Source organism: Metopolophium dirhodum, chromosome 2, assembly GCF_019925205.1.
Source record: "Metopolophium dirhodum isolate CAU chromosome 2, ASM1992520v1, whole genome shotgun sequence".
NCBI lineage: Eukaryota > Metazoa > Arthropoda > Insecta > Hemiptera > Aphididae > Metopolophium > Metopolophium dirhodum.
Window position 1 is genome coordinate 14,727,156 of NC_083561.1, and position 11,746 is coordinate 14,738,901.

An 11,746-nucleotide genomic window follows, 5' to 3' on the forward strand; every position below is an offset into this window, starting at 1 on the left:
TATAGTTAAACAAGTATACAATTCCCAATGGTCACGCTGCCAAGGGTTATTCTAATAAAAAATATTAAAAGAGTGTTCTTTAAAACGGAAATTAAAAAAAAAGGTGGGCAAGTGGGTATTGCTTTGCTGTACAGTAGATTACAAGTGGGTCACTGTATGGAAGGTGTTAAATTTGAATTCAATAATAAAATATAATTGCAAACGAAAAACGATTCTGAGCGAAGACGGTCAATCAGCCTATGATGTATTACTAAGTATATTTGATGATATTATTGTGTATAAAGTAATTTATTTATATATTTACGTGGAACCTTGTTCAAATTTTCAATTCTAAGCTATAATAGTTGAACATTTTATACATTTTTAACCACAAAATAATTTTTAAATTTTAAATTCGATAAATTTTTACAAAATTCGTACTTTAAATGCTTTTAAAAAAATGTAAGCCTATGTATTTTTAATTTTTTTCAACTGTCATTGTACTAATATATCTAATATAGAAGCCTTGTATTAAATTTTCAAACTTTTTTACCTAATGAATAAAATTGAATTGACATTTATAGAAAAAATAACTAAAAAAATGTAAAACTCAAAATGTCCGTAAACCACTCAAAACAAGTCAAAATATTTTGAAAATGTTATTATGTATAGAATATGCTAATATATTTAGTTAATATTCAGTGAAAATGTCATGTATCTACGGTTATATTTTGTTTTAGATTCACGCCAAAAATCAAAATTGATTTTGTCAAAAATCTATTTTGCGTAAAAATTACTGTTTTTCCTTGATTACATATTATTGTTTTGTTTTCCCCTGCGCTTTCAATTAATATTGAGAATTTCTAAATGCATCAACTAGATTCACTTTCCCATCGAATAAGATACTGCTGAAGAAAATCAAAACAGTGTTACTGCCCCAACTGTGATGACAGACACAAAAATAAAAACAAATTAAAAAAACACACATTATTGTAAAATCAATACATTGCTTCGCTCGGAATCTAAAAAAAAAAAGTTTTATATTTTGAATGCGGAGTATAGAATAAAAAAATATTACGTTAATAGATCCTAAGTATATTTTTATTTTTTATTGATCTTAAGCTTCGGGAACTATGGCCATTAGTATTTTGCAAGGGGGTTGCGGTTGTTTGAAGAACACGTGTATGTGGGGCGAAGATTTGTCTCTAAATACCCGCGTGGTCACTGGTCACCCATTCCAAAACTAGCGACGTCAGAACTAGAACAAGTTAGTGAGTGAGGCAAACCACCGAGCCACCCTTAATATATTGTATTGGTAACTATAATAGATTCAAAATTGAATTTGAAAACAAACACAAAGAATGCCTGATCAATAATTCAAACACCTAAATTTTGATCAAATACTAGTAATGTATGAAAAAACATTTTTAAGGGTTTCAAAATAAATTTAAGTTGTAACTCTTAACACTCTAAACTTAAAATATAATTATTACACCAATTTGAAAGAAAAACTGTAGGTACCCTTTTGTTTTTGGACCTTTGTCTCATAAGCAATTTAAAAGGTCTATGAATAATAAAAATAACTCTGCAGGATACCTAAGTAATTGAATGGAAACAATGATTTATTATTAAACATTATTTTTTCTACGTACAGTGATATTATTATATAATGCTATTACTTATATTTTATTATATGCGTTATAAAAGGTAATAAAAATTAATATTAAAAATAGCGATCTGAAGAAATAGATATCTTTAGAAAAATATAGGTAGATACAATATAAAATGTACATTTTTTTATACATTGGAAAAAATACAATCTTTACAATAAGAATATGGTAGTAATTAGTAATATAATGGTAGTATAGTCGCAAAATTATGTGCGGTATGGTGGTAGAAGTACTTTGGTATACCGCAGCGGGTACCAGGATCCCGGAATCTTAATTCTTGTTCCAACACCACTCTTATTTTTTTAACAAAATAAATAACACTATTCACAATTTTTAATCGAATTTATTGGTCAAGGGCATTCGTCGTGTTATACCTATACTAGGTGTATCGAATTAAATACTTTATTTATATTTTATACATTTTAACATATTAATATTAAAATATAGTAATTTATATTTGCAAATTTGCAATGTTATGTTTGGTGGAAGCACTTTTGTTGTGCCCTTGTGCAAAAAATATATTCTTTTGATCTAAATAAACTACAGAGGAAGATATAAAGCGATCGACAATACCAGGGTCTTATGTTGTGTGTATCAGTATTTCTCCTGGTGTGCGTTTATTTATTATTTTTTTAAATTCAAATTAAACTACGAGTGAAATGCAAAATAATAATATTATAATTATGTAAAATAAAAACGTTTAATTCCGATGTATTGTTATCAGTGTACACTATAAATTATACAATTAATGTACGATATAATTGATATTAAATTATAAGACAGCTGCCGAGATTAATTAATACACAAATATAATAAATATATAATATATATACATATATATATATATATATATATATTATATATATTTTATTTAATCTCAGTAATTGTATATTTTTTTATATGTTTTATAGCGTTTGAACATTGCATTGTATATATGTGACCAAGGACCTATGATATAAACTCGTATACAGTCGTACTAGAGCAATAAATGCGAAAACATATAGCAATAGCCAATATTATACATAGTACGTGCGTACTAGTTAATGATATTATATTATAAAATTGGTGCGTATAAAAATTACTTGTATTTTAGCTGTCTAAAAAAACTATTTCTAATTAATTAATAAATACAATATTAGTACATATACCTACCTCATTTTTCAAACTAATCTACGAAATTAAAATTATTATTGAACCCCGGGAATCACGAATACAATAAATTATTGATCTTACTCTAATCAATTTAATTTCAATATTAACGTAGGTATGTTAATATATTAAATATTATAAATTGTGACTTTCTATCACAACGATTTGATGTTTGTGCAGGGCGGTATGTTTGATAATAAAATACCTTCAATATTTGATTGAAAACGAGACTAGGTATTTAATTTTTAAGTACATTTAATTTAACCCACACGTGGAGTTTTTTTTATTACTCAGTACAACTTTCGAAACGAACACAGATTGTTTATATGTTCAATTATATAGATGTACTTATCTTGATACTCAAAGGTCTAATGGAGCGAACGCAATCAATATTAAATGTTGTTCAAACGTTAGTCTTTTACAGAACCTAATAAGAGTAGAATGATTAATGCGGATTTCTCAAATAAGTTCAACGTATATAATAGTACCTATTTAAAATATCAATTTATAATTCCAACAAAAAGACCTTACGATTTGTCATTTTACTTATACAAAATACATATATTATGTATTATAATACATTTGTTCAAAATTCTTGTACTCTGAGTCATACCATCAACATATTAAATAGATTTGTTTTACATCAATGGATGATTATTAAAAAAAAACGTATGAGAATATTAGCATATTAGGGTTTAAAAGAAAACATTTAAAAAATATATACCATGTATTATGTGCTTAGTTTGGACTTGAGACGAAATTACGAAATATATAGTTACATTTCAACAAGAATGGTTTAGATTATTGGCACATCGCATAAAAGTTATGCAGCAGTTGAGCTTTAATAATATATTTAAAAAATTGCACTGCTCTTAAAATATTAAAACTTCCAACTTTATATGGATATTCGATAACCACATTCCAGTTGTGATTTCAAATTAGACATCTAGTCCATATTTGTCAATTAATTCTCTCCGTATATGCACACGTAACATAAAATATAATCCCGTTGTCGATATGAATATTATATTAATTCAACGATGTTTACAAAATAATATCGTTTGATGTGAAAATATTGTACTCGCGAAAATTAATCACGAAGTATAATATTACTTAGTATATTATTATACATGTCGGAGAAACGCGAACACATTATATCATAGAACCCTGATCTGTACGATGATAGTTTTGTTGTATTGCGCAAGTAGTAGAAGTCAGATCAAACGAGTATGTCGTCGGCTGTAGTTGCGGCAACAGTTCAAGTCCAACGAAATAACATATTTTACAAGGGTTCGATTGCAGGCAATACTACGTACACGTATGACATGTTAGTAATCTATTTATGACAGAAAGAGAAATAAATAATATTATTTTGAAATAATAATAATAGGTATTATGTAACGTCTTCCGACATAAACTTGTAAGAGTAAAAATGTATTTATTTTTTTTTTAAATTGTCCATGCACAAAAAATGTCTATCAATTTTTAATAAAACCATTATTTATAGTTGAAATGTATTATTTAAATAATGTTATATTATAATAGGATCTGTTCGGATTCGTTTGGCGTTTTGCAAACGTTTTTAAATTAAATTATTTCCGAAATGTAGGTATTATGGTTTTGAACCGAACTGAATAGCGTAACGTATAAATATTAAATAATGAAACTATACATATATTATGATGTATGTTGTCATGTTGACTTCTTTTAGTCACATAATAAATTATTAAACATTTAAACGTCTTAATAATGCGTGTGTCGTCTTTTGATTATAATATGATATTGAATATATGAATACTGGATGTGATACATTCGTTGATCACAGTAAGTGGAAAACGTTAAAAAGGAATAAGTGCTATGGTTGTTTAACGTTCCTTTGAAATGTTTCGTGTTCTCGTAGCAGAAATTATTACAATTTAAGGCTAATTATACTTCCGCAAACTTTTTATTGAATAATTAGTCTACAGCGCTAGTAAACTTCCCTATTCGAGTAATTTTCGCACTCATATTTGTCAAGATAAAACGGAGTAATATTGTATGCTCATGTGTTCCTATGATAAGCGTTTAAAACAAAATAATATATGGCTTTGAATTATTTATCCGTAATAATTTGGTTCGACTCGTTTAACCGCTGTTGACTACAAATGAATGCGCGATACTAATGAAAATAATGAAGTCAACAATTGACATTTTGAAAAACCAATCTCTAAAACAAGCACATGGTACACCTATATACAATATACTATTATCATTATAATTGTATTCATAATGTGATAAATGTGTACCTATGTAAATACCAACATACGAAATTATTACATTTTAACTTTTTATAAATAATATATATTTTGATTGTTTTAGTATTTTTTTTATTCATGATTAATACATTCCAATTGCAAAATAATTCATTAGGTGAATACAAGCTATATGTGAAAATTATAAATTTTTTCATCATCCACGATTTAGTAAACTCATCAAAATGAACATATTTTGTACCATAATAGAATTGATGATTTCTATATTTATTTGTGTTGGCTAGCTATTATCATATTATTTAAAATAATATTCCGAGCGAAGCGATTTTACAATAATGACATAAATAAATACATAATTTAATTTATTTTAGTGTCTGGAGACAACTTTTATGGCAAAAGAAATGCATAGGTTTTCAATTTTGAGTGTGATTTCTGGTAAAAAAATTGGACCTAGTTTGTTCTTCATAGCACTTATCAAAATTATTGGGAAAAACTAAAAAAAAAAACTGGAAGTATTTACGCAACGTCAGTTTTTGACAAAATAAATTTGGTTTTTTTGCTGTTATTTTCACCAAGTATTTTCATACTATTTGAGCATTTCTAGTCATATTAAAACTATCTAAATAATTTAGGTGGCTTAGCGCGGCGCGATGGCTGCTATCAGTCTCGTAATTTGACTAAGAGTAAGTAACGGTCGCTGCAACTAGTTTTCGGATGAGTGACACCTGACTTCGTAGTGCGCAAAACCTTGCCCACACATAGATACACGTATTTTCAACCGTCCCAACCCTAAAATAAAAAATAATTTAGGTCTTTTTGAAATATATTTATAGACATTTGAAATTGTCATGTTTTAAATTATTAACGAAGCAATGAATGTATTAATTTTACAATGATGTGTAGTTTTTTTTTTGTGTGTGTCTGTATACAATATGATAAGTAGTCGAAATAGTTTTTCGATTCTCAACTTCAGTATTTTTTCCGGTGTGAAAAATTATGTAGTTGGTACATTTTTTAGGTAAAAATCGAAAATTTCAAGTAGTTTTCAAAAACGTCGGATAAACAAAAATAAAATTAAGGAAAAACGTAATTTTTACGCAAAAACCAGTTTTCAACAAAATACATTTTGTTTTTTGGCATGATTAAAAAACGAATAAGATACTTGAAATTACTACAAAATTATTATATTTTCTATAGGTATATCATAAAATGTACAAAATAATTTGATTAAAACAATTTTCACCTAGTCAAAATGCTGGAAAATTTATTTCAATGTGTCTCAAATTTTTATAACAGAAGCTCAAATATATTAAAGATACATAGGCATGATTTTTTTTTATATAAGCATTTAAATAACCAATTTTAACAAAATTTATCAAAATCATAAAATGTTCAAATTATTTTGTAATAAAACATTTATAAAATATTTAGTTTTTATAGTTGAGGAATGAGGATTGAACATTTGCAACATGGTTTCTCATAAGTAATTCATACTGAAACCGATAAATCTAAAAATTATACAAGTAAGTAAACACAATTTTTTTTTTTAGATATTTTAGGTCAAATTTGAAAAAAATTAGATATTTAAACAAAGAATAACGATTTCTGTTATTTTGTTGTAATTAAAAAATACTATTCGTGGGTATTTAAGTAATAAACTTTTGAAATAAATTATTATTCTTATACACAAAACAGTCAAAAAGATTTTCAAAAATGCAATGTTTCGGCAAAAATTAACTCAACCTACTGTAATTGCTAATTGTAAAATTGATGCAATAATATTAAAAAATATATTTAATAGTTAATAATATATATAGACCATCAGCGCGAAGACGACGAGTCTTTCTCTCAGAATCGTATTTCGTATAAAATGACTTTATATCGTTGAATTCAAATTTAACACATCAATTACCCCACACGACACCTAAAGATCAGAGCGGTACCCACTTGTTTTTACTTATTTTTCCCAATTAAAATACCTGAAAATGTAATATAAGGTTCCTGTTACATAAGTGGTTTTTAGTGGCTATTTTAAAATATTTAAAATACATATTTTGCATAATTTCTTCAGCGACGAATTATATTTTAACAAAAATTAAAAATAACGATTGTTTCAGCACCGATTTTAGATTGATTGTTGTTCGGCATAATGTTTAGGTATTTTATTATCTTTTGAACATAATAAAATGTTCAGCATATTAAGATTTTAGACCACTTTTAAATAATTGTAATTTGTAATCAATCATTTATACCACAAACCTATTAGCACCGTTCTACGAAATTACAGTATTGACTTAAGATTATTATTATATAATATAGGGAATAGTCAATAATAGGTATGTGATGTTTTTGGAAAAAATATGAACAACCTTCCGTATAAGTGCATAATTAATAATGTTTGAACTGAACAATAAATTACTAATATAGTGGTATAAATGAATTATAATATACTCAGAAAATAAAGCTTGATACAACGGCTCTTCTCAGAATTATTGTCGTATGAAATATGCAATAGGGTTTAGTGCATTGAATTCAAATTGAAGTAATTTAAAACATCAATTGCAGTCTTAAGACTTGTAATAATACAATACTAACGCAATGACGAGGTACACTCCAAACCTACTATACGTACAGTAGAGCAACTCCAATGTTTTATCTTATTATTAATTATTATAACATTATCAACAAGGTTATTCGATAACATTAGATAGGTATAACATTAAATCAACATTACATCAAATTATACAATTCAATTTTTTAAATAAAGGATTATTTTTGTTTTGGACTTTGGAGAATGGTTAAATCGTTTTTAGTTAGTAGGATTATTATTAAATTGTTACAAAAGTAGCATAACGTTCACACGTTTCAAATCACAGTCGCACGTGTATGATCATCTTCAAGGGACAAATTATAGTCAATAAAGTAGGTAACAATATTATGTACCTAAGTTAATATTATACATATATAATACAATCATTTTACAAAAGTTATAAAATGTCCAAATGAAACTAATTTTATATTATATAATGGCTAGGTGATAAGGATAATGATAAGGGGTGGGGAACACGATTTAAGATAGTACTATATTAAATCAAGATGGCTTTTACTAAAACTTACATTTTAAAATATATTATTATGATCATTTTAAAATCAAAAATCAAGTATATTGTGATATTTAAAAATAAATTTTTTCAAATTACGTATTATTACGTCAAAAAAAATGTTTTGGTTCCATCGTACGATTGAACACGAATTTACAACTATTTGGCTCTTCCCCCTTAAGACGCTAATTTACTGGCTTTATTTAATAACAATAATAATATTGAAACGGTTTTAAGGGGATTCGATACCGTGATTTTCTGTTTTTGTCTAACACACGCGCGACATAGTATTTTAGACGTGTTTTTTCCCAAACATTCCAATTGATCTATTGAAGCGATAAGAATTCTGAAAACAAATTTGAAATCGTCGTCAAGTCTACTTGAAATCGACTTCCCCACATTTTTGACAATATCTCCCAAATTCCAGAAAACGTCATATTAAAAAAGAGTATTTAAACATTTTTGTATTTCAATTTTTGGAGAAGCTAAAATCAAAAAATCAAAATTATGGGAAAGTCGATTTCAAGTAGACTTGACGACGAATTCAAATCTGTTTTCAGAATTCTCATCACTTCATTAGATCAATTGATATATTTGGCAAAGAATCCGTTAAAAATCCTATGTCACGCGTGTGTTAAACAAAAACAAAAAATCACGGTATGGAATCCCTTTAATACGGTTTCTTTTATGTCGTATAGGGGCGTATAGTAGGTGTCTTTCAAAATGGTTTTACATATTATTACATTTCAAGTATATTCTATAACCTTTTTGACTTTTTTTAGGAAAAAAAATAATAAAACTACTCATATAATTTTACAAATATAATACTACTAATTTAATCTAATATTGATAATAATATAATGATGTTATAGCTATAATTAGTATTACTCTTGCCGTACGGGTATGTAATAATTATATTGCTTATTGTTATTGTTTAGCATATTTTACATATTGTATATCAATTTATAAAATATATTCAGAACGAATATAATATAACATCTCCTCAAAAGCCAGTGGCTTCTATGCTTGTAGAGAGACTGAGAGAGTACCTTTTGAAAATGTCGAGAACTCGAGACTATATTTATTGAAATTATAACTTATGAGTAATACAATATTATATTTAATACAGATATGCGTGTGACTTCCTAGACAGTTTTACAATTTATTTCATCAAGTGTATAAATATTACATTTAGGACGCACGTTTTCATTAAATCCACGGCACCGCCGTAACACAGATGACCGCATTATGGTATGCACGTAGGTACCTCATTGGAGTTAATATATTTTTCATACGCGCCACATTATGAAAACGCGCGTACCACACGTTGATAATACTGCTGTGGAACTACGGTTGACGGATCCTATTGTTATGTTAATAAATACTCAGAGCTAAAATATAAAAATCAAATATTATAATATCATTACCGTTATTTTTTCGAAATTAAAAACAAATTCCAAACAAATCAAACATATTATTGTTGATAACCATATTAAAACGGCCAAGTTATTGATGATTTATAATCGCAAGATTTCGCGCGATAGAATATAAAAATACAATTTGGTAATTTTTTTCTTAAAAGAAATCTTACTTTTACTTTTTACTTGTATATTTAAAATTGAAATTAATTTTATATAGATTATTAGCAGCTGCTAATCACTATACTGTTTCATACAAACTCGTAAAATGTAGCGTAAAAAAAGTTTACGCACGCAATATATAATTACGAGGGTTTTATCTAACAAAAACGATAAGGAAGGGTTACTCTTAATTATTAAAATTAGTTTCCGTCTAATCAAACTTAATGTGGCACATATTGTGTACCGGTCACATATTTAACTTACCCTAGGCTGTATAAAGTGTAAGCCCCCACTTATTCATTAATTATTGCTATTTAAACCTAATGTGCACATATAATACTTTAAAGGGAGATTATAAAGAAATTGATATAATCATTTAAATGTACATAATCATACATATTTAGTTTTTTATATTAAAAATTAATGAAATGAAACAAACTTAATACACTTATAACATTTGGATAGTGGGGCATACCTACTTAAAGTTGAAATTATGTAACAATATTAAGAGGACGCTGAACCCGCCGCTATTGTCCTCTTTTGTACGTAGGTACAACGTCATGGCAAATATAAAATTATGTTCATTTTGTCTTTTGGGCAATAATTAGAGTATATTTATTAACTTATTATATAATCGAAAGGTAAGAATATTATCAAAGGGACCGAGATGGCTTTTACTAAAACTTACATTTTAAAATATATTATTATGATCATTTTAAAATCAAAAATCAAGTATTTTGTGATATTTTAAAGAAGTTATAACTTAAAAATTAAAATATCAATAAAAGATCCAAAGTACCCTAAGTAATATTTATTATTCTTATTATACCTTTAAGTTTAATAAGATTAATAATTGTTCACTTCAATATTAAAGCTACCAAGTACCAATCTAAAAATGATTCTGCTTACCGCAAATTTGCCATGTTGTACAACATGTCATGCGGGTTATCGGCATCCTCGAGAAGAAAATATGTTTTATTATTATTAATGACTTATACTTCTAAGAAAACTGTACTTCTTACTATGAAATATGATTGTTTCGGACGAGTACTGTAGAAAAACGTTTAATAACAGTAAGATCCACTTTATATTATGAGTTGAGCAGCGAGACACGAGTCCTAGGGTGTCGTTTAATTTTAAAGCAAGTGATAAATTGTCGTTTTCGAAAAACGATTTTAGCAGCCATTTCCGAAAATTGTCAATGTTTTGTTAAAAACGATACATCTCATATTATACATAGGTATCTTCTCATATGTGTTTTTGATAATTTGAAAACTGTGGCAAATTCTATTTGGCGTATTTGTGTTCACTTTTAAACTATATTATTGAGGTGACGCTGCACAAAACTTTTGAAGCAGTTTTATCATCTCGAAAATAAAAATAATACTAACATTATTACTGTAAGTCCAATATAGCTTTCTCGCTTCGCTCCGTGAAAGTAAAAGTGTACAATAGAACGAGAATTGCCCATTCCACGTCCAATGAGTTTTAACAAACTATAAATTATCCCCCTCATTTTGTTATATTGTTTATTCTTTGGAAATTCACTGTCAACAGCCGCAGAGTTTACTTTTATTTTCACACAAACACGGCGGGGTAACACGAGTTTCTACTTAGTTGATTAATTTAATCAGTTTTCAGTGTATTTAGATTATGAATACCTGAATTATCTGATACATCATAATGTAATATGTAAATCAGTATAGCCTAATGATATGAAAATATACTATGATATAATGTTATAGTATACTCTAGAGACCTACTATAATTGAGGTGTAGGGTGAAATAGTTATTGGAAAATGTTTTACAGTTTAAAAATAAATTTATATTAGGTATATTAATTATAAACATAATTTTTTGATTAAACTTTAGGCGTGTTATTTTGTTTTATTTTAAGTTTTTAATCACCAATTTTAAATAATGATGAAAACAATATCCCATTTGTATATATTATATTATATAAATATGTATTGTAACATTCAACAATTCAAATGCAAATGCATACTTTACCGATG